The 25,403-nt window shown below is 45.1% G+C and overlaps 1 protein-coding gene across 2 annotated transcripts in view; it reads right to left on the reverse strand.

Annotated features, from left to right (window-relative positions):
* LOC134995275 (zinc finger protein 436-like) overlaps positions 1-25,403 on the reverse strand; it is a 213,255-nt gene that overhangs the window by 24,786 nt on the left and 163,066 nt on the right. The window lies entirely within an intron of this gene.

The following is a 25,403-nucleotide window of genomic DNA, read 5'->3' on the forward strand; positions in this document are numbered from 1 at the left end:
TAAAAAAGCAATAATGCCAGTCCACACACAGCCTCTACCTTTTTAAACAGTAAAATTAAAATGACACTCTGCCCACACTCCACCTCCCTAGAAAATAGCCTGGCCCTTATTATAGCATTGCCGCTGACCTCACACAGCCATCCGTTCTCCTCTAGTGACACATTCCCAATCCAATCATCAAAATACCATGTCCCATACAGGGAAATAATACATTACAGCTATGTGTAACCTATTTAGCATGTTACTATGATGTCATGTGTTCAAAGGCAAAGGGAAGATTTACTAAGGAGCGGCTTTTCCCAACCATCGATTACTGGAGACTTTGGGGGCGATTCAGACCTGATCGTAGATGTGCTAAATTTAGCACATCTACGATCAGCTTCCCTGAAATGCGGGGGGCCGCCCAGCACAGGGCTAGTCCGCCCCGCATGTCAGGCCCTACCCCGTCGTACAAGTACAAAAGCATCGCACAGCGGCAATGCTTTTGTACTTCAGGAGTAGCTCCCGGCCAGCGCAGCTCCTGTGCGCTGGCAGGTAGCTACTCGTCGCTGCCCGGGTCGCAGCGACTGCGTGTGACGTCACGCAGCCGCCGCGGCCTGCCCCCCAACGGTCCAGGCACGCCTGCATTGCCCGGACCGCGCCCCCTAAACAGTGGCTAAACGCCACCGGCCCGCCCCCTCCCGCCTCTGCCTGCCATGCACCGGTGCACTTCTAACCTGATCGCTGCTGTGCGAACACGCACAGCAGCGAGCAGGTCTGGATTAGCCCCTTTGACCGGTAGATTTAATACGACAAAAAGAAAGGAGCCTGGCTAGCATTTATTCCTATAGCTGTCTTACAGCTATCGGTCTAAGCTTGTGACAATCTGCGGCTTTGACAACCTGCTGGTTAGTAAATGTACCTGTAGCCCTCTACATAGACAGAAGTAGCAACACTGACACCTGCAGGTTATAAAGGAAACTAACCAAATACAGTTGTGTCCACCCTCATCTCCGCTGTAGTTGCGACATATAGCCGTTTTAGTCGCAGCATGATAATATCGTGGGTTGGCATGGTAAGGTGTAATAAGGCGCAAGAGGATCCGCAGCATGTAATACACAGGTTCACCACTGCTACAGTGCTGAATCAGAATCAGCTTTATTGGCCAGGTATACTTGCATATACTAGGAATTTGATTTTGGTTTACAGTGCAGCAGCCAGGGGGGAACACGAAGACAAGAGGGGGGGGGGGGGAGGGGGATGGGAACCGGGAATATATGCAGTATACAGCTTAAGTAAGAGTACACAGTGTTCGTTACAATCAGAAGAGCGACTGGACAGTCGGTGGTTTGTCAGGAGTTCAGCAGGTGTACTGCTTGAGAAAAGAAGCCTTTGAAGCTTCTATTGGTTATGGTGGGAATGGCTCTGCATCTTTTTCCTGATGGCAGCAGGTTGAGCTCACCATAGCCCGGGTGAGGCGGATCATTGACTATCCTGGTTGCCCTTTTTTTTGGCTCTGGACTGGTACAGGTCATGGACAGGTGGGAAGTCAACTCCGATGATCTTCTCAGCAAACCTTACCACTCTTTGGAGCCTGTGTTTGTCTCTCTCACTGGCGGAGCTATACCAGACAATAATCGAGGAGCACAGAACAGATTCTACAATTGCAGAGTAGAAGAGGAGCAGGAGATTCTGTGGGATGTTAAACTTCTCAAGTTGCCTTAGGAAGAACAGGCCCTGCTGCCCCTTTCCAATGGTGGCATCTGCATTTGGTCCCCAGGAACTTGAAGGAGTCCACTGGCGACGCCACACTATCGGCTATGATTAGTGGGGGTGCTTCCGCTGGGTTCTTCCTAAAGTCTACTACCATCTTGACAGTTTTAAGTGGGTTGAGCTCTAGGTTATTACAGCTACACCACCGGGCCAACCGATCCACTTCCTATCTATAGTCCGATTCGTCCCCTTCTCTTATGAGGCCGATGATGGCGGTGTCGTCTGCGAATTTAATGATTTTATCTGACTGGGGTTCAGAGGAACAGTCATTAGTGTACAGAGAGAAGAGCAGGGTTGAGAGGATACAGCCCTGGTACTGATGGACCGAGCTTGGGAGGTGAATCCCCCAGCTTTGGCCACCTGTGTTCTGTCGGTCAGAAAGTCCACGATCCAGGAACAGGTTGGTTCCGGGACCCCTTGGCGGAGTAGTTTGTGGTAGAGAATGTTGGGGGAGATTGTATTGAAGGCCGAGCTGAAGTCTACAAACAGGATCCTCGCGTAGCTTCCGGGCATGTCCAGGTGCTGCAGAATGTGGTACAGACCCAGGTTGACAGCATCCTCAACGCACCGATTCGCTCGGTAGGCAAACTGAAGGGGGTCTAGATGGGGGCTGGTCACAGCTTTAAGGTGGTTCAGAACCAGGCGCTCGATCACTTTCATGACAACGGACGTCAGTGCAATCGGTCTGTAGTCGTTCAGACTTGTGATAGTAGGTTTCTTGGGGATCGGAACGATTGTGGAGATTTTGAAGCAGGGGGGAACTTCGCGTATTTCTAGCGATTTATTAAATATTTTCGAGAACATGGGGGCTAGCTGACCGGCGCATGCCCTCAGGGCAGATGGGGATACTCCATCAGGACCGGGTGCCTTCCTTGGATTGATCCTCTTGCACATCTCCTCCACCTCCTCATGGGCAATCTGCAGTACTTGAGGTTGGCAATCAGAGGTGAGGGTAGTGGGGAGGAGTTGGTGGGGTTCACAGGGAGCTTTTTTGTCGAACCTGCAGTAGAAGTTCAACTTGTTTGTTAGCCTCTGGTTCATGGCGGAGTGCTTTGGGGGTGTCTTGTAGTTGGTGATGGCATGCATCTTTCCATATGGATACATGGTCCATGGTTGAGAGATCTTTTGCCAGCTTGCCCGAGAACTGCTTTTTCACCTGCATGATTCCTTTCGTTAGGGAGTTCCTAGCGCAGTTGTATAGCGCTCTGTCTTCACAGCTGTAGGACTTGAATACGATAGCAGTAGATGGATGTGGCACTACACAATACAATAGCAAGCCCTGACGGCCAGGCCAATCACATACAGTGATAATACTGCACAGCGGGCTAGGAAATCACCGGAGCAGCATTCAACTCCAAGTATCAGATAACACCTAATTTTATTACATACAGCCCGTGCGACTTTATAGCAACCTGAGCCGTGTACACTGTTCTGTAAGTGGCGAGCAGCAATTGCGTCAGTGATGCGCGGCACTCACACAGTACTGACGTTCCTTACAGATGAATGGTGGGGTTGAGCGGCGCTCTATGAAATCACCACTCAACTACAAGTATCAGCACAGAATAAGGTCTGTTTACATTAGATATGGGCTGTATAACTTTGGAGCAAACTAGCAGCAATACCTTTGGCTAACTGCACTGAAAGTGACACACACACACACACACACACACACACACACACACACACACACACACACACACACACAGTATTTGTCACTCAAAAGTACATGCAGGGTTGGAAAACAAAGAATATTCACTACAATCAGTGATATCACTATGTCACTGCAGGTATACAGCACTTGACTACAGTAGGTGGCTACCTTGGGCGATTGGTATGGTCAACGCTTAACTTAGCCTTCAACTGGGGTTCGATTCCTGTTGAGGATAGAGGTGTACAGTATTGCAAAACAATTTCTAATTATATTGTGTGATCAATATGATGCTAGATATATTTTTACAGTGAGACGTACTGTTCAGAGAGTATTTTTTTGTTTTTCTTCTGCTCCAGAATTGACAAACGGGTGGAACTACAAGTCCCAACATGAAAAGCCCATTATTTTATATATTGTTTATATAGAGAAATGTTTTTCCTGTCTGTGTGTGTGTGTGTGTGTGTGTGTGTGTGTGTGTCTGTTAAAAAATGTGTTTCGACTCGGGATAGAGTTTCAAAGACAAAATGCATACATTTATTATGACAATAAAAATTGTTAAAACATAACAAAACAATCCAATATAATCAAATAAGATAAAGTAAAATATGAGATATGAAAAGGCAATCTTAGTATCTCAGTAAATTCGTCTGACTGTTTAGACTCGTAGCTTGTCTCTATGAATATGGTTGTCAATTCTGGAGCACTTTACCATACAGTGGCCCTCATTCCGAGTTGTTCGCTCGCTAGCTGCTTTTAGCAGCATTGCACACGCTAGGCCGCCGCCCTCTGGGAGTGTATCTTAGCTTTGCAGAATTGCAAACGAAAGATTAGCAGAATTGCGAATAGAAATTTCTTAGCAGTTTCTGAGTAGCTCCAGACTTACTCCTACACTGCGATCAGTTCAGTCCTTTTCGTTCCTGGTTTGACGTCACAAACACACCCAGCGTTCGCCCAGCCACTCCCCCGTTTCTCCAGCCACTCCCGCGTTTTTCCCTGACACGCCTGCGTTTTTTCGCACACTCCCCGAAACGGTCAGTTTCCGCCCAGAAACACCCACTTCCTGTCAATCACACTACAATCAGCAGAACGATAAAAAAAACCTCGTAAGCCGTGAGTAAAATACCAAACTTTTGTGCAAATTTACTTGGCGCAGGCGCACTGCGAACATTGCGCATGCGCAGTTTGCGACTAATCGCTCCAAGCGAACAACTCGGAATGAGGGCCAGTGTGTACTCAGTAGTACTGTAGTATTAGACAGTAGTATAAATGCTAATGGAACTACATACAATATATTGAACATATTACAATTTAGTGTCTTGATTTTCATTATTCACTTTCTGAACAATCTAAAATAATTATTTAAAAAAAATATAGTATAATATGAAAAATAAAATTGCAAATTATTCTTCAATGCTCCTGTCCGTAATGGAAATGGAACCCCAGGTCAATGTTACTGTACAGTGTTACTATAAGCCAGGCTTTCCCAACCACGGTCCTCAAGGCACACTAACAGTGCATGTTTTAGTGATATCCAGGCTTCAGCACAGGTGACTTAATTGGTAGCTCAGTTATTCTGATTTAACCATCTGTGCTGGAGCCTGGATATCACTAAAACCTGCACTGTTGGTGTGCCTCGAGGACCGTGGTTGGGAAAGCCTGCTATAAGCATTGACCATACCACTAACTCACTGCATACACTGCCTGTACAGTGCGCAGTGTCACCCCCGATGTGACAGTTCCTACGTTAAGTACTGCAAGCACTATAAGTTGTCCCAGATCATTACATAACGTCTGTGTAACTTGTTGCAGAAGAGGAACATGTACCGCAATGCATATACTGTACAGTAGCCACTATACAGTGTATCGGGTATACTGGGTAATGAATATATAAAATAAAAAAATACTATGAGTAATAATCAGTACTATTAGTAATCAGTACAGTAGTACTGTATACTGTAGTATATTTACAGTATATAGAAAATTGTCACACAACACTGGAGACGGAAAGAAAACATCCAAATAATCATCCAGCAGTTCTTGTACTGCTAGAATAATTTCAATACATAGTGGATATTTGCCGCATGCGCAATGACATTAATCAAAAGTGACATCTGGTGGACGGAAACCAGTATTACACTCTCCCATCGTCTCAGCACATGATGCCACGATTTGATATGCCACACTGTGATGGAATGCATCAAGCTAGACACGATTAGATACACGTTTTATAACGTATGGACACTAGACGAGTGAGGGCATATCTGTTCTACAGTGAACTTTATCCTGGTCAAGAAATCTCTTAATTTTCATCTCGAGCATAGTCAGATTGACTCTCATGGTAGATTTATTTTTCTTAGAGCCTGGCCAGTTTATTCCTCATCCTTATAGAATGATATTTTTGGTAAAGCTGCTTCCTTCCTTGCTCTGTCCCCTACAATCTAGGTTATTTGCAAAAGTGATTTTAATAATGTTATGGATTCGGCCTTAGACCTAATTCAGACCTGATCGTTCGCTAGTTGTTTTTTTTTGCACTGCTGCAAGCAGATAGTCGCCGCCTGTAGGGGAGTGTATTTTTGCTTTGCAGGTGTGCGAACACATGTGCAGCCGAGCGGTACAAAAAAGTTTTATGCAGTTTCTGAGCAGCCAAGGACTTACTTAGCTGCTGCAATCACTTCAGTCTGTCCGGGCCCGGAATTGACGTCAGACACCCACCCTGAAAACGCTTGGACACGCCTGCGTTTTTCCAAACACTCCCAGAAAATGGTCAGTTGACACCCACAAACGCCTTTTCCTGTCAAACACCCTGCGATCGGCTGAGCCAATGAATTCTTCGGAAAATCCATCACACAGCAACGATCCGCTTTGTACCCGTGAGAAGCGCCTGCACATTGTGGTGCATACGCATGCACATTTTTGACCTGATTGCAGCGCAGCGGAAAAAAACTAGCGTGCGATCAGGTCTGAATGACCCCCTTAGACCACTGGAGGGAATACTCCACCCCTCTGTCTCCTTTGCCTATTCATTTGTCTAAGTTGATATCGGTACTTGGTGGGTTGGATGATTCAAGGGCTCATCATCCTTGTGCATTGCAATTTTCTCATCATTCGTCTTTGGTATTAATTTCACCAAACTTTCCTCTAGTGTTCTAGATATGGATTATTTGTCTAGAGGTATTTCCATCCACTCGCCTGTTGCCTTTACTCTTAATACCTCCCTTGTGCAAGAGGCTTGTTTTTGGAAACTTAATCCCCTTTGGTTTAATTTATAGGGAGCTGGATCTGAGTTAATTGCTGCTTGGGAGAACTTTAAAGTGGATAATTCCTCATGTTCAGATCCTGGCATGATGTGTGATAGCTTCAAGGTCTGTATTCGGGGCTGAAATCAAGACATTCAATAGGAGGAGGTATGGCTTGGCTTGAGCAGCTTTGTCGTCAGCTAGAAGCCCTAGATATTCTAACCGAATCTGTTTCTGATCAGAATTTGTGGGTGGAGGCTCAGAAGGACTGGTCAGAATATTTGTTTGACAAATCTAAGCGTACAGTAGATTATTATTTTCTAAACATTTGCAATACTCCCAGGCAGAGGTACTGTAGGTGGTAGTTACCTGGCTTTTATGGCTAAAGAGGACTTTGGTTGGAGGTCTTCTCACCCTTGATACAATGAACCCCTTGCTTACTCAAAGAGAATACTGCTGAGATGTTTTTAGAGTATTATTATACTTTGTATACCCCCCAAGGTTTCCCCAACTGCAGCATTATTTTGCTCAGGTAACATTACCATGCCTGTCTCAGGACGCTGTTGAATTCCAGAAAGCCCCATTTATACTGGAGGAAGTGGAAACCATAATTGCCCCATTTCCTGCCTCTAAAGCTCCTGGTTGTGATGGGATACCTAGGAAGGTGTATAAAAAATTAATCTATACATCATCTCTTGGGAAACTAATCAGCTGTTTTGGATTTCAGTTTACGCAGATGATACTGAAATCTACCTATCCTCCCCTGATTTGTATCTATCTGTATTGGACTGGGTCACTGAATGCCTTTATGCTGTTTCATCTTGGATGTCATCTTGCCACCTCAAACTTAATATTTCTAAAACAGAGTTAATTATATTTCCACCAGCCAATAGCAGTTACCAACCTGATATTACTATCACTGTTGAGAACGCTACAATCAACCCTACACCACAAGCTCTCTGCCTAGGTGTCATACTTGACTCAGAACTGTCCTTTGCTCCCCACATTCAATCAGTCTCAAAATCATGTTACATGCATCTAAGAAATATATCCAAAATACGATCATACCTTACACAATACACTGCTAAAACTCTAATCCATGCTCTCATTATCTCCCGCATTGATTATTGCAATAGTCTTCTTACTGGTCTTACTAAGAAGAGACTCTCACCATTACAATCCATTCTGAATGCAGCTGCGAGGCTAATATTCCTCGCTAGACGTTCATCATCTGCAGACCCACTATGTCTGTCCCTCCATTGGCTATCTGTATTCTACCATATTCAATATAAAATAAGAATTTACTTACCGATAATTCTATTTCTCATAGTCCGTAGTGGATGCTGGGAACTCCGAAAGGACCATGGGGAATAGCGGCTCCGCAGGAGACTGGGCACAAAAGTAAAAGCTTTAAGACTAGCTGGTGTGCACTGGCTCCTCCCCCTATGACCCTCCTCCAAGCCTCAGTTAGGATACTGTGCCCGGACGAGCGTACACAATAAGGAAGGATTTTGAATCCCGGGTAAGACTCATACCAGCCACACCAATCACACCGTACAACCTGTGATCTGAACCCAGTTAACAGCATGATAACAGAGGAGCCTCTGAAAAGATGGCTCACAACAATAATAACCCGATTTTTGTAACTATGTACAAGTATTGCAGACAATCCGCACTTGGGATGGGCGCCCAGCATCCACTACGGACTATGAGAAATAGAATTATCGGTAAGTAAATTCTTATTTTCTCTGACGTCCTAGTGGATGCTGGGAACTCCGAAAGGACCATGGGGATTATACCAAAGCTCCCAAACGGGCGGGAGAGTGCGGATGACTCTGCAGCACCAAATGAGAGAACTCCAGGTCCTCCTCAGCCAGGGTATCAATTTTGTAGAATTTTACAAACGTATTTGCTCCTGACCAAGTAGCTGCTCGGCAAAGTTGTAAAGCCGAGACCCCTCGGGCAGCCGCCCAAGATGAGCCCATCTTCCTTGTGGAGTGGGCATTTACAGATTTTTGGCTGTGGCAGGCCTGCCACAGAATGTGCAAGCTGAATTGTACTACAATTCCAACGAGCAATAGTCTGCTTAGAAGCAGGAGCACCCAGCTTGTTGGGTGCATACAGGATAAACAGCGAGTCAGATTTTCTGACTCCAGCCGTCCTGGAAACATATATTTTCAGGGCCCTGACAACGTCTAGCAACTTGGAGACCTCCAAGTCCCTAGTAGCCGCAGGCACCACAATAGGTTGGTTCAGGTGAAACGCTGAAAACCACCTTAGGGAGAAACTGAGGACGAGTCCTCAATTCCGCCCTGTCCGAATGGAAAATCAGATAAGGGCTTTTACAGGATAAAGCCGCCAATTCTGACACGCGCCTGGCCCAGGCCAGGGCCAACAGCATGACCACTTTCCATGTGAGATATTTTAACTCCACAGATTTTAGTGGTTCAAACCAATGTGACTTTTTGGAACCCAAAAACTACATTGAGATCCCAAGGTGCCACTGGAGGCACAAAAGGAGGCTGTATATGCAGTACCCCTTTTACAACGTCTGAACTTCAGGGACTGAAGCTAGTTCTTTTTGGAAGAAAATTGACAGGGCCGAAATTTGAACCTTAATGGACCCCAATTTCAGGCCCATAGACACTCCTGTTTGCAGGAAATATAGGAATCGACCCAGTTGAATTTCCTCCGTCGGGCCTTACTGGCCTCGCACCACGCAACATATTTTTGCCAAATGCGGTGATAATGTTTTGCGGTTACATCCTTCCTGGCTTTGATCAGGATAGGGATGACCTCATCCGGAATGCCTTTTTTCCTTCAGGATCCGGCGTTCAACCGCCATGCCGTCAAATGCAGTCGCGGTAAGTCTTGGAACAGACAGGGTCCTTGCTGAAGCAGGTCCCTTCTTAGAGGTAGAGGCCACGGATCCTCCGTGAGCATCTTTTGAAGTTCCGGTTACCAAGTCCTTCTTGGCCAATCCGGAGCCACGAATATAGTGCTTACTCCTCTCCATCTTATCAATCTCAGTACCTTGGGTATGAGAGGCAGATGAGGGAACACATACACTGACTGGTACACCCACGGTGTTACCAGAGCGTCTACAGCTATTGCCTGAGGGTCCCTTGACCTGGCGCAATACCTGTCGAGTTTTTCCCAACGGTTTATAATCATGTGGAAGATTTCTGGGTGAAGTCCCCACTCTCCCGGGTGGAGGTCGTGTCTGCTGAGGAAGTCTGCTTCCCAGTTGTCCACTCCCGGAATTGCTGACAGTGCTATCACATGATTTTCCGCCCAGCGAAGAATCCTTGCAGCTTCTGCCATTGCCCTCCTGCTTCTTGTGCCACCCTGTCTGTTTACGTGGGTGACTGCCGTGATGTTGTCCGACTGGATCAACACCGGCTGACCTTGAAGCAGAGGTCTTGCTAAGCTTAGAGCATTGTAAATGGCCCTTAGCTTCAGGATATTTATGTGAAGTGATGTCTCGAGGCTTGACCATAAGCCCTGGAAATTCCTTCCCTGTGTGACTGCTCCCCAGCCTCGCATCCGTGGTCACCAGGACCCAGTCCTGAATGCCGAATCTGCGGCCCTCTAGAAGATGAGCACTCTGCAACCACCACAGGAGGGACACCCTTGTTCTTGGTGACAGGGTTATCCGCTGATGCATCTGAAGATGCGACCCGGACCATTTGTCCAGCAGGTCTCACTGGAAAGTTCTTGCGTGGAATCTGCCGAATGGGATTGCTTCGTAGGAAGCCACCATTTTACCCAGAACCCTTGTGCATTGATGCACTGAGACTTGGCTCGGTTTTAGGAGGTTCCTGACTAGCTCGGATAACTCCCTGGCTTTCTCCTCCGGGAGAAACACCTTTTTCTGGACTGTGTCCAGGATCATCCCTAGGAACAGAAGACGAGTCGTCGGAACCAGCTGCGATTTTGGAATATTGAGAATCCAACCGTGCTGCCGCAACACTACCTGAGATAGTGCTATACCGACCTCCAACTGTTCCCTGGATCTTACCCTTATCAGGGAATCGTCCAAGTAAGGGATAACTAAAATTCCCTTCCTTCGAAGGAATATCATCATTTCGGCCATTACCTTGGTAAAGACCCGGGGTGCCGTGGACCATCCATACGGCAGCGTCTGAACTGATAGTGACAGTTCTGTACCATAAACCTGAGGTACCCTTGGTGAGAAGGGTAAATTTGGACATGAAGGTAAGCATCCTTGATGTCCCGAGACATCATGTAGTCCCCTTCTTCCAGGTTCGCAATCACTGCTCTGAGTGACTCAATCTTGAATTTGAACCTCTGTATGTAAGTGTTCAAAGATTTTAGATTTAGAATCGGTCTCACCGAGCCGTCCGGCTTCGGTACCACAACAGTGTGGAATAATACCCCGTTCCCTGTTGCAGGAGGGGTACCTTGATTATCACCTGCTGGGAATACAGCTTGTGAATGGCTTCCAAAACTGTCTCCCTGTCAGAAGGAGACATCGGTAAAGCCGACTTTAGGAAACGGCGAGGGGGAGACGTCTCGAATTCCAATTTGTACCCCTGAGATATCACCTGAAGGATCCAGGGGTCTACTTGCGAGTGAGCCCACTGCGCGCTGAAATTCATTGAGACGGGCCCCCCACCGTGCCTGATTCTGCTTGTAAAGCCCCAGCGTCATACTGAGGGCTTGGCAGAGGCGGGAAAGGGTTTCTGTTCCTGGGAACTGGCTGATTTCTGCAGCCTTTTTCCTCTCCCTCTATCTCGGGGCAGAAATGAGGAACCTTTTGCCCGCTTGTCCACGAAAAGACTGCGCCTGATAATACGGCGTCTTCTCATGTTGAGAGGCGACCTGGGGTACAAACGTGGATTTCCCAGCTGTTGCCGTGGCCACCAGGTCTGAAAGACCGACCCCAAATAACTCCTCTCCTTAATAAGGCAATACTTCCAAATGCCGTTTGAAATCCGCATCACCTGACCACTGTCGTGTCCATAACCCTCTACTGGTAGAAATGGACAACGCATTTAGACTTGATGCCAGTCGGCAAATATTCCGCTGTGCATCACGCATATATAGAAATGCATCTTTTAAATGCTCTATAGGCAATAATATACTGTCCCTATCTAGGGTATCAATATTTTCAGTCAGGGAATCCGACCACGCCAACCCAGCACTGCACATCCAGGCTGAGGCGATTGCTGGTCGCAGTATAACACCAGTATGTGTGTAAATACATTTTAGGATACCCTCCTGCTTTCTATCAGCAGGATCCTTAAGGGCGGCCATCTCAGGAGAGGGTAGAGCCCTTACAAGCGTGTGAGCGCTTTATCCACCCTAGGGGGTGTTTCCCAATGCACCCTAACCTCTGGCGGGAAAGGATATAATGCCAATAACATTTTAGAAATTATCAGTTGTTATCGGGGGAAACCCACGCATCATCACACACCTCATTTAATTTCTCAGATTCAGGAAAACTACAGGTAGTTTTTCCTCACCGAACATAATACCCCTTTTTGGTGGTACTTGTATTATCAGAAATGTGTAAAACATTTTTCATTGCCTCAATCATGTAACGTGTGGCCCTACTGGAAGTCACATTTGTCTCTTCACCGTCGACACTGGAGTCAGTATCCGTGTCGGCGTCTATATCTGCCATCTGAGGTAACGGGCGCTTTAGAGCCCCTGACGGCCTATGAGACGTCTGGACAGGCACAAGCTGAGTAGCCGGCTGTCTCATGTCAACCACTGTCTTTTATACAGAGCTGACACTGTCACGTAATTCCTTCCAACAGTTCATCCACTCAGGTGTCGACCCCCTAGGGGGTGACATCACTATTACAGGCAATCTGCTCCGTCTCCACATCATTTTTCTCCTCATACATGTCGACACAAACGTACCGACATACAGCACACACACAGGGAATGCTCTGATAGAGGACAGGACCCCACTAGCCCTTTGGGGAGACAGAGGGAGAGTTTGCCAGCACACACCAGAGCGCTATATATATACAGGGATAACCTTATATAAGTGTTTTTCCCCTTATAGCTGCTGTATTGTTTATACTGCGCCTAATTAGTGCCCCCCTCTCTTTTTTAACCCTTTCTGTAGTGTAGTGACTGCAGGGGAGAGCCAGGGAGCTTCCCTCCAACGGAGCTGTGAGGAAAAATGGCGCCAGTGTGCTGAGGAGATAGGCTCCGCCCCCTTATCGGCGGCCTTATCTCCCGTTTTTCTATGTATCCTGGCAGGGGTTAAATGCATCCATATAGCCCAGGAGCTATATGTGATGTATTTTTTTGCCATATAAGGTATTTTTATTGCGTCTCAGGGCGCCCCCCCCCCAGCGCCCTGCACCCTCAGTGACCGGAGTGTGAAGTGTGCTGAGAGCAATGGCGCACAGCTGCGGTGCTGTGCGCTACCTTATTGAAGACAGGACGTCTTCTGCCGCCGATTTTCCGGACCTCTTCTGCTCTTCTGGCTCTGTAAGGGGGACGGCGGCGCGGCTCTGGGACCCATCCATGGCTGGGCCTGTGATCGTCCCTCTGGAGCTAATGTCCAGTAGCCTAAGAAGCCCAATCCACTCTGCACGCAGGTGAGTTCGCTTCTTCTCCCCTTAGTCCCTCGATGCAGTGAGCCTGTTGCCAGCAGGACTCACTGAAAATAAAAAAAATAATTTAAACTTTTACTCTAAGCAGCTCAGGAGAGCCACCTAGATTGCACCCTTCTCGTTCGGGCACAAAAATCTAACTGAGGCTTGGAGGAGGGTCATAGGGGGAGGAGCCAGTGCACACCAGCTAGTCTTAAAGCTTTTACTTTTGTGCCCAGTCTCCTGCGGAGCCGCTATTCCCCATGGTCCTTTCGGAGTTCCCAGCATCCACTAGGACGTCAGAGAAAATACTGTTACTTACACACAAGGCTATTAACCATACAACACCAACATACATCTCTTCGCTTATCTCAAAATATCTCCCAACCCAGCACCTTCGCTCTTCACAAGATCTACATCTCTCATCCACACTCATTACTTGCTCCCATGCACGATTACAGGACTTTCTTCGGGCTGCATCCACTCTGTGTAATGCCCTACCACATACATTAAGACTCTCCTCTAGTCTTCAAACCTTCAAGAGTTCCCTGAAAACTCACCTATTCAGACAAGCTTATCAAATTCCAGAACCGCTCACATAACCTTCATAGCTTTCCTATCCAATTATATCCCCACAGTACAGTCCACACATGTCCCCCACATATTTAATTCATCACTCTCCCTTCCTCCTGACCCTGGTTCATCAATGCTGTGATGTGATATCATGCAGCCCACCATTAACCTTTGCAATCTGGTGGACAACTGTGCAATAGATAGCACCTATCCTTGTGTATAAATGCCTGTTTCCCCATAGATTGTAATCTTGCGAGCAGGGCCCTCCTACCTCAATGACTGTGTTTTTACCCAGTTTTGTCTTCCAATTGTGTCCAGTTGTAAAGCGCGGAATTTGCTGCACTATACAAGAAACTGTTAATAAATAAATAAATATAAAAATATAAAGGATTTCTTTTTACCTCATCTGTTGGAAACATTTAATTCTCTTTATAAAAGGGGTTCTATAACTCAGTCTATGGGCGGGATTTAATGGGCCGGCATCCCTTATCTTTGCAATCTCTGACTTTTTTTGAAAAGGCAATCACTTTCAAGGCATGGCTTTGCCATGTAAGTGATTGCAACTTTAAAAAAACATCAGAGATCGTGCGACATCCCGCACCTCCAACCATCTCGGACACCATTACATCCCGCCAGAGGTCTGAGGCTATTATGTAGTGATTGCGAAGCCGGGCAAGCATCCAACCTTACCAGAGTTGTATAGGCCCATTTCCCTCCTGTCTATGGACATAAAGGTACTTACTAAATTACTCTCTGTGCATTTGAACTATTCATTATTACCACCATAATACACTCTGATCAAATCAATTTTATGACAGAGAAATCGTCCAGAATCTCTGACAACTCTTTTACCATTTGCAGAGAGGCAATTTTGACGAGCCAGGGACAGTGGTGGTGTTTTTGGATGCTGCCAAGACCTTTGATTCAGTTTAATGAGGTTTTACATTAAATTTGGATTTGGGCCTAGATAGATTAAGTTGTATTTTTTCCCGGCAGCCCGAGTCTCGGTTAATGGGTACACCATGGCTCCCATTACTCTTGCTGGGGGAACCCAACAGGGTTGTCCTCTTTCTTCTGCCTTGTTTGCATTAGCTATTGAGCCTTTGGTGTTCCATTTGCATTCAGCTCCTGATATACGTGGTCTTAAAACTGGGGTGGAGGAGGACATCATAGTATTGTACGCTGACGACATGCTTTTATTTCTGGCAGATGCTGATAGATCCTTGGATGTACTGTTGAGGCTGATTAATGGTTTTGGAGGATTTTCTGGTGTGCTCATGAATTGGGAGAAATCTAATATTTTTCCTGTCTCTGCATGCCTCCCTTTGTCAGTTTTCCTATCTTGCTCCCTTCAGTGAACTCTACAATATAAATACTTTGGAGTCTAGATTGCACCAACATCCACTGACTAGGTCTTGCAGAATATTGACACTGTCACATCTAAGTCAAGAAATCACACATGGAAGAAGTTGTCCCTTTCCTTTATAAGAAGGATATACATATTTAAAATGATACTCCACCCTAAATATCTGTACCTTTTTCAACATTACCCAGTATATATTCTTAATAGGTTTTTTCTGGGAGTGAAAGCACCTTTTCCTCCTTTATCTGGGAGGAAAGGCATGCCCGGGTGGCTCTTAAAACTAGAGATGTGCAGTTCGGAATTACTCGGTTCTTATCATCAAAATTATTGCGAGTTCGGATTTTTCCTATTGGCTAACCAAAACATGTGACATCCAAGAGCCAATAAGATGCTGTTTTGAGATCCGGGTAAAACCGAACCCGCTCATCTCTACTTAAAACCCTTTTTAATTCTAAGGTTTCTGGTGGCTTGGGCCTTTCTAATCAAAGGTTATATTATTTTGCTTCTTAATTGACGCATTTGGGAAGTTGGGTCACTGACAGCGGGGTTCAGACATTGTTGGGTTTTCTGCCTGAGCAGATGGGGTCCGCTATCTCACCTTTGTAATTTTTTATTATCTGGTTCTATTACATTTAAATTACCTCTTTTATTTAATCAGGTCCTTTTGGTCTGACTATTGCCCACACCATTGGTCAGGAATAGATGAGAACTCACCACTTTGGTTTAATTTCTTACTCTGAATTGTTTGAAATTTCCTCTGAAAATATCTGGATTTTATGAGGGGTTTCTGCCTTAGGACAACTTTATAATGAGGGGGCTTTGAAATCTGTTGCTCAACTACATTTTGGGTTTCCCAACACTGCCTTCTGTAGATGCTTACAACTTAGGCATGCTTTACAAGCTCAGTTTGGTGTGACTCCACCTGTGCTGTCTCCTTCTCCAATTAAATCTATGAACCAGGGACTCGGTATTAGGGTCATGTTTCCACTATCTAAGCCAGCCACGAGTGAGAATAGTCCCTGGAAGTCGGTATGCAGACTGTTGGGCTTTGAGGTGTTTGGGAACCTAGCATCAGTTATGTGAGCAGTGGACATCCCACCATAAAATCTAAATATTGTTTAAATGAAAAAAAGTCTGTTCCCTTTACATGCGCCAATTCAAGTCCTCCATTTGGCAGGAAAATGTCTGCCTGCAGTTTGTAAACAAGTCTTGTTATGTATGTGAGGAGCAGTTTATTCACCTAAACTGGTGTGAACCCTCTTATGTTGCCGAAGGTTTGAGCCATCAGAAAAGCAGCGGCCGCACTGGGAACACACAAATGGCCTCTCTCCAGTGTGTATCCGCTTGTGTTTCACAAGGTTGGATCTCTGCGTGAAACACTTCCCACAGTCTACGCAACTAAAGGGTTTCTCGCCAGAGTGAATCCGCTGATGTCTAATAAGAGTAGAACTTCTGGCAAAGCATCTGCCGCACTCCTGACATGAAAATGGTCTCTCTTCGGTGTGGGTCCTTTTATGTAACAGAAAACGTGACCTCTGATGGAAGGATTTCCCACTGTAACAAGGAACCAGTTTGTCATCGGTGTGAAATCGCTGGTGGGCGGTAAAAGCCAATTTGGAGCTGAAACACATTCCACAAACTGAGCATCTATACAGATTACTGGCGCTATGCGTTTGCTGATGGGTGACGAGGGCTGAATGATTAGGGAAACATTGCTGACACTCCGAGCACTGATGCGTCTTCTCAGGATAGTGTGAGGAGGCGTGCGGACCTGTTGGGGACAAAAGTACTAAGATAAACCCTCTATACATCATTGGATGGGTCAGGTCATCATGTGTGAGACATTCTGTGTAGTTATACATATGTAGTATACAGATATCAGATGCTTTCCCCCCGCTCGTCCCCTCTCTTACTTACTAAAACACGCTTCTCCTTATATGGTCATTCAAAAACTTTAATATTTATTGATCATTGTAAAAGGGACAAAAGCAAAGTTTTTAAAAAATTATCTAAGGTTTTGGTTGTTTTTCGATACAGAGAATCAGAAAATAAAGACTCAAATTTTTTTTGGTTGACAGGTGGATCAGCCCCTGCACTGTGAGATGTGATGGCGTTGGGGCTGTGAGTCACAGTGATGTCAGCAGTATGACGCAGCGCAGAATTATACTATTCCAGGAAGTGTGGCCACTGCAAAACCAGGAGAGCACCGTCCAACAGCCCCAATGTGAATTAACAGCCATAGGTGACTTTTTGATTTATATGCGGAGGGTGAGCGCCACTCTTCCTCCACAGCGTAACATTTAAAATCAGTGCGAGTGCTGGTCCTCTGTGTTGCCCCAACCAATCACAGAGCCTAATTCTTAGTCACAAAATGCTGCAACTGTGATAATCTTTTTTTGGGGCGTGGTCATAGCTGAGGATATATTTATGCTAATATTGGTATTAGCCCTTTCCCTAGTGTACATCCGTGTGTCGGACTGTGCATGGACTGAGACAACCGCTTGATGTGTCTTTAGATGCCACCATCAATCGTGCCATCGGCACTTGCACTAGCCCTATGGTAGGTGCAGATATTCCAATGTGAGTGATCAATAATCTGTGTACACGCTTCAGGAACACACCTGTGACACTCCCATACCACGCCCATAAGATGGATCAGCCACCTCCCTTTCACCGCTCCGACCAAATTCCACCACCCTAAAAAAACTGCACAGCCTTTATTATATTCCGGAATCGCTGGTGATCTTGCACAGTGGTCAGTACTCCTCTAACGACACAGTACTAAGCAAATCATCAAAATAACACGTTGAATACAAGGAAATAAAACAGTAATTACATTTACCCTCTTTAGCATGTCACTATGATAGCTTGTGGTCAAAGGCTAAGGGTAGATTTACAATGGAGGGGAACGGCACAATCATGTTGTGTCGAGCCATTGACAACTGGCTCTTCCGTAAATTAACTCGTAACCCTCTACATGGACAGTAATAGTAACACTGACACCTGCAGATTATAGAGGAAACTAATCAAACACTACAGAGGACGTGTCATCACCACACAAAGTGGAAGTTGCCAACTTTGGGCTGAAGTAACACCCATGGAGATGTCACTGGTTCCCAGTGAGCTGAGTGCTTTCCAGGTGGACATGAACCAATGCAAAACAAGAACAGACAAAAGTAACACATAATAAAGCACCAATGTACCCTAACTGTCATGAATAATGTAAGATAAACTGAGATGGTGTATTGGTTAGCATTACTGCCTCACAGCACTGAGGTCATGGGTTCGATTCCCACCATGGCCCTAACTGTGTGGAGTTTTTGTAGGTTTCCTACCACAATCCAAAAATATACTGATAAGTTATTTGGTTACGGACAAAAGGGCAGACTAGATTGGCCAAGTGGGTCCTAACTGCCATGAAAATTCTATTTCTCAATGAAGTTATGTATATCATGTTATGAAGTTATGTATATCATGAGCAAAATGTAAAAAGTTTATATGAAAGAAGTGGCTAATCCCTTTACTGTACATGCACAATTCCAATTACTGAATTCGTCATGGAAAGAAGTCTTTTTGCAGTTCGTAAGGAAGTCTTATTATGTATGTGAGGGGCAGTTTATTCACTTAAACCGGCATGAATCCTCTTATGTTTCTTAAGATGCGAGCCGTCATAAAAGCAGCGTCCGCAGTGGGAACACACGAATGGTCTCTCTCCGGTGTGGATGCGTCTGTGTTTCACAAGGTTGCCCCTCTGTGTGAAAGACTTCCCGCATTCTGCGCAACTAAAGGGTCTCTCTCCAGAGTGAATCCGCTGATGTGTAATAAGAGTAGAACTTCTGGCAAAGCATCTGCCACACTCCAGGCATACAAATGGCCTCTCCCCGGTGTGAGTACTCTTATGTGACAAGAGAGGTGATCGCTGATGGAAGGATTTCCCACTGTAACAGGGAGACTGTTTGTCCTCGGTGTGACATTGCAGGTGGGCAGTGAGAGCCAATATGGAGGTGAAATGCACTCCGCAAACCGGGCATCTATACAGACTACTGGCGCTATGTGTCTGCAGATGGGCGACGAGGGCTGATTGATCAGGAAAACATTGCGGACACTCCGAGCACTGATGCATCTTCTCAGGGTAGTGTGAGGAGGCGTGCGGACCTGTTGGGGACAAAAGTACTAAGATAAACCCTCTATACATCAGCGGATGGGTCAAGTCATCATGTGTGAAACATACTGTATAGCTATACATATGTACTATTCAGATATTACATATACTCAATATTATATAAAATTGTTCCATAGCAGTTAACCCTGTCATTCCCACATACTGTAACACTGGAATTTGTTTCAAATTGTTATTTAATAAATTTAAAGGGGCTGCTGCACTGACAGTTCATTTATTCCAGCACAACGGAAGCAGCCACCTCCCCTGTAACACTACTACTGTACAATGTTGTACAATCTGTTTCCTTTCGTCACTGGCAAAAAGAGGAAAATAACAGGAAGAAAGGGATGGGGTAGATTTAGGAAGGCGTCATGTAAAATGACGATATATAGACGTCCACATTTACTTTACATTATTAAGTGGGATTATATGTCTGACAGTGGTCCCACTTATACATGTAAGTAGTGTCTGTCTGTCACCCTGCCCTATCAGTCTGATTATCAGCCCCAGCACTGTGAGATGTGATGGCGTTGGGGCTGTGAGTCACAGTGATGTCAGCAGTATGACGCAGCGCAGAATTATACTATTCCGGGAAGTGTGGCCGCTGCAAAACCAGGGGAGCCCCTTCCATCAGCCCCAATGCGAATTAACAGTCATAGGTGACTTTTTGATTTATATGCGGAGGGTGAGCGCCACTCTTCCTTTTCAGCGAAGGGGTTAAAATCAGTGCGAGTGCCTGTCCTCTGTGTTGCCCCAACCAATCACAGGTCCTGATTCTCAGTCGCACAATGCTGCAACCGTTATATTCTTTTCGTTGGCGTAGTCATAGCTGAGGCTTTATTTATTCTAATATTGGTATCAGCTCTTCCCCTGGTGTACATTCGTGTGTTGGACTGTGCATGGACTGAGACAACCGCTTGATGTGTCTTTAGATGCCACCATCAATCGCACCATCGGCACTTGCACTAGCCCTATGGTAGGTGGAGCTGTTCCATCTGAGTATGGCCTCCAATGTGAGTGATCAATAATCTGTGTACACAACTTCAGGAACACACCTGTGACACTCCCATACCACGCCCATAAGATGGGCAAGCCACCTCCCAGTCACCGCTCTGACCAAACTCCGCCACCCTAGAAAAACTGCACAGCCTTTATTATATTCCAGAATTGCTGGTGACCTTGCACAGTGGTCAGTACTCCTCTAACGACACAGTACTAATCAAATCATCAACATAACACGTTGAATACAAGGAAATAAAACTGTACAGTTACGTTTACCCTTTTTAGCATGTCATTATGATGGCGTGTGGTCAAAGGCTAAGGGTAGATTTAGAAAGGAGGGAGACGGCACAATCATGATCTTTCAAGCCATTGAAAATGAGCTCCTCCGTAAATGTACTCGTGACCCTCTACATGGATAGTAATAGCAACACTGACACCTGCAGGATATAGAGGAAACTAATCAAACACTACAGAGGACTTGTCATCGACGCACAAAGTGGAAGTTGCCGAGTGCTTTCTAGGTGGACATGAACCAATGTAAAATAAAAGCAGACAAAAGTAACACATAATAAAGCACCAATGTACCCTCACTGTCATGAATAATGTAAGATAAGCTGAGATGGTGTATTGGTTAGCATCACTGCCTCACAGACTGAGGTCATGGATTCAATTACCACCACGGCCCTAACGGTGGAGTTTTTGTAGGTTTCATACCACAATCCAAAAATATCCTGGTAAGTTAGTTGGCTCCAGACAAAAGGGTAGACTAGATTGGCCAAGTGGGTCCTCCCTGCCATACAAATTCTATGTCTCAATGAAGTTATGTATATCATGAGCAAAATGTAAAAGTTTATATGAAAGAAGCGGCTGATCCCTTTACTGTACATGCACAATTCCAAGTCCTGAATTCTGCATGGAAAGAAGTCTTTTTGCAAGTTGATAAGGAAGTCTTGTTATGTATGTGAGGAGCAGTTTATTCACTTAAACCGGCGTGAACCCTCTTATGTTTCAAAAGATGCGAGCCGTCATAAAAGCAGCGTCCGCACTGGGAACACACGAATGGTCTCTCTCCGGTGTGGATGCGTCTGTGTTTCACAAGGTTGGACCTCTGTGTGAAAGACTTCCCACATTCTGCGCAATTAAAGGGTTTCTCTCCAGAGTGAATCCGCTGATGCGTGATAAGAGTAAAATTTCTGGCAAAACATCTGCCGCACTCCAGGCATGAAAATGGCCTCTCCCCGGTGTGAGTCCTTTTATGGCACAGGAGACGTGACCTCTGATGGAAGGATTTCCCACAATAAGAACAGTGAAACAGTTTGTCCTCAGTGTGACATCGCTGGTGGGCGGTAAAAGCCAATTTGGAGGTGAAACGCACTCTGCATACTGAGCACCTATACAGATTACTGGTGCTATGCGTTTGCTGATGGGTGACGAGAGCTGAATGATTAGGGAAACATTGCTGACACTCCGAGCACTGATGCGTCTTCTCAGGATAGTGTGAGGAGGCGTGCGGACCTGTTGGGGACAAAAGTACTAAGATAAACCCTCTATACATCAGTGGATTGGTTGTGTCATCATGTGTGAGACATACTGTGTAGTTATACATATGTACCATATAGATATCAGATATTACATATATACAGAGTATCATATAAAATTGTTCCTTAATAGTTATCCCATTCATTCTCATATACAGTAACATTGGAATTTGTCTTGAATTGTTCTTTAACATGTATTATAATTTAAAGGGACTGCTGGACTGACATTTTCATTTTATTCACTCCAGCACAATGAAAGCAGCCATCTTTCTTTTAACATTATTACATGTTGATGAATCTGTCTCCTCCCCACACTGACGAATAAAGATAAGGAGAAAACTTTGAATATGTAGAGAGAAGATCTTTTAAAAGAGAATAGAGATAAATTGAAAAATTCCAAATATGAATGGGCCTTCTCTAGTCAATACTGACCTCACTACAGACAACTAGAAAAAAACTGATTTCCAGAAACTTCTCTAGTCAATACGGACCTCACTACAGACAACTAGAAAAAAATTGATTTCAGAAACTGGCGAATACTAAAAGAAGATCCGGTATTACAAGATCATTTACCACCTAAACCAGTATTCATATACAGGAAAGCCAGATCAGTAAATGACTAATTACTCAAAAGTGCCCTAATAGATTCTAAACCAACTAATGACATTACTAAAGGCTTCCATAGATGCTCCATTTGCTTATGTTCCGCTTTATGTGAAAAAAATCAAAACACAGAAAAGTAACTACGTTTCAGCTACTGGACAGCAATAAAACGTATACCATCAATATGTCACCTGTCACTCACGTAATGTTATATATGTACTTAAAGTCATGTGTGGTCTGGTATATGTAGGAAAGATCACAAGGAACCTAAAACCAGTATGACGGAACATACACAGTATTAGAAAAGGGCAACTGGGCCATGGATTTTCTGAACATTTTAAAACTGTCCATAAAAACTCTGACTCTGAAGCCTGTATCAAGACATACAAAGAAATAGAACAGGTAAAAAGAAACATGGAAGTCCAAAGATAGAGAAAAACAATTAGCAAAGAAAGAGACACAATGGATCTATTTGCTAGATAGATTGGTGCCAAAAGGGTTAAAGTCTAATTTTGTAATAAAATGGTTTTTAGAATAGGATCTACAGTATAAATTCTCTCTTTTTAATGTGCATTGTTTATTACTAAATTGACCTGGTTATTTATTTATTTTTTACATGTCCACCCGGAATCTTTTGCAAGTACCTACACCATCCGGAAAACTCTGCTCACCTTAGTTAGGGTTGGACTATGCGGGAATACGAAGTACTGTATTAGTTTTAAGGGTAAACAGAGTTTGATTCATTGACAGATGTACCATTTTGGATCGATTTGTGGACACAAACTATAAGTATGGTTTTAATATCGCTGAAAAGATGAGCGAATCCCGCACAACTGGAACACACGAATGGAATGCAACCACTATTTCCAGCTTCACGCATTCTCAGTGGAACGCAAACTATGACAACTTCCAGCTGCCGGCTCCTGCGGTGGAACGCAAACCGCTGGAAGCTGTGACCAGTGCCTCATGCATTATTTCCAGAATCAGACCTTGAATAGAGCATCTGTATAAGTACATGGAACTTGATAAAGAATTCAGATGGAATCAGAAACGTGCTGTGCCGATGCCATGATTTACCGAATGGACCCCTGACTGGGCTCTGCAGACAATTGGGCATAATCTTGGTGGTGCGGAGCTAAACCTACCTACGCATCAGGACCTTTTTACCACAGTTTGCTCACACCACCAGTCCTCCACGGTATGAACAAGTAGTTACCCACATTTTTACTATTGCACTTTATGTGATCCATTTCCATTTTTGCACTTTATGTAATCTGTGTTACTGGCACAATTTATCTTTACAGGAAGTCTTGCACCGTCTCACTTTACATGTCTATATAAATCTAATAAATTGTGCTATTTTTATATCAAAAGACTTAGGGGGTCATTCCGAGTTGATCGCTCGCTAGCTGTTTTTAGCAGCCGTGTGAACGCATAGTCACCACCCACGGGGGAGTGTATTTTTGCTTTGCAAGTGTGCGATCGCATGTGCAGCCGAGCTGTGCAAAAAACATTTTGTGCAGTTTCTGAGTAGGTCTGAACTTACTCAGCCGCTGCGATCACTTCAGCCTGTCCGGGGCCAGAATTGACGTCAGGAGCCCTCCCTGCAAATACTTGGACATGCCTGCATTTTTCCAACCACTCCCAGAAAACCGTCAGTTGACACCCACAAACGCCTTCTTCCTGTCAATCTCCTTGCAACGATCCACTTTGTAGCTGTACGACGCGCCTGCGCATTGCGGTGCATATGCATGCGCAGTTCTGACCTGAGCGCAGCGAAAAACCTAGAATGCGATCAGGTCGGAATGACCCCCTTAATGTGCAGAATTATAGGCATACGAGCAATTATAATTAGGGGCCTTATTTAGGAAGAATTGTTAATTCTGCTAAACAGAAGAATTCACAATCTTTTTGTTCACATGCTGGGGGCCGCCCATCGCAGGACTAGGCCGCCCAGCATGTAGCTCACAGCCCACCCACTGCGATCGAGCTGAAATTGCAGTCACACCGCAATTTCAGCATGATTGCTGAAATTGCGAATGGCTTTTGCTGGCGCAGACCGGCTGCGACTGCAGGAAGCACGCCGCCATCTGATTGCTCAGTGTGACTGCGTGTTAAATCACACAGCTGCGCCGATCACACCCACCCCATGCCCCCTTTTTCAGAAGCCACCGCCCCGTTTCATCTCCACCTTGGAAACGGAGTGTTGCAGACCCCTTCCCACCCCGCCAATGCCTATCAATCAGGCTGAGGCAATCGCATTTACTAAGGATCATCTGCAGTAAACGTGGGCGCATGCGCAGGACATATTCAGCAGATAACAGCACCGTAATATACTCACCTTTTGGTGTAACTTGTTATGCAAGTAACTTGAGTAATTTATATATAGGCTGTGTATTTGTTTACTGTGCATTCTAACAACGCCCACTGCATAACTATCTACAGATGGACATACACATTATCACGTGGGATTATATGTCTGACAACGCAACGAACAGATGTGTCCTTTTACATCTTTGCTCCGTGCGCTACATGTTGCGTTACACATAACACGTGAGTGTCGTGTGACTCAGTAGCGCAGAGCATCTTTTTTGTGTTTTTTCCACATCTTAGACACAGTAGGATGCACGGTCAGCTTCTGCTGATTAAAATGATATATATCATGCCTACATTTGTATGTGACTGCGATTGTATTTGCATACAAAATGCTATTCCATGAAAACACTGTAACGTGGCGTTTCGGATGCAGATAAAGCGGCAATTACACAGAATATAGGCATGCTGCATATCATTGTAATCAGCAGCTTGTGCATCCTATTACATTACTTTGCATCTAAGATGCATTTTTGTGGGGGAAAAAACACAAAAAAGAAACTTGGGGCTGCCTAGTCCCACCACAGCATGGCGTGACTTCAAGGCCTGTTTAGCATTACTAGGACACATCT

Source organism: Pseudophryne corroboree, chromosome 2 (assembly GCF_028390025.1).
Source record: "Pseudophryne corroboree isolate aPseCor3 chromosome 2, aPseCor3.hap2, whole genome shotgun sequence".
Taxonomy (NCBI): domain Eukaryota; kingdom Metazoa; phylum Chordata; class Amphibia; order Anura; family Myobatrachidae; genus Pseudophryne; species Pseudophryne corroboree.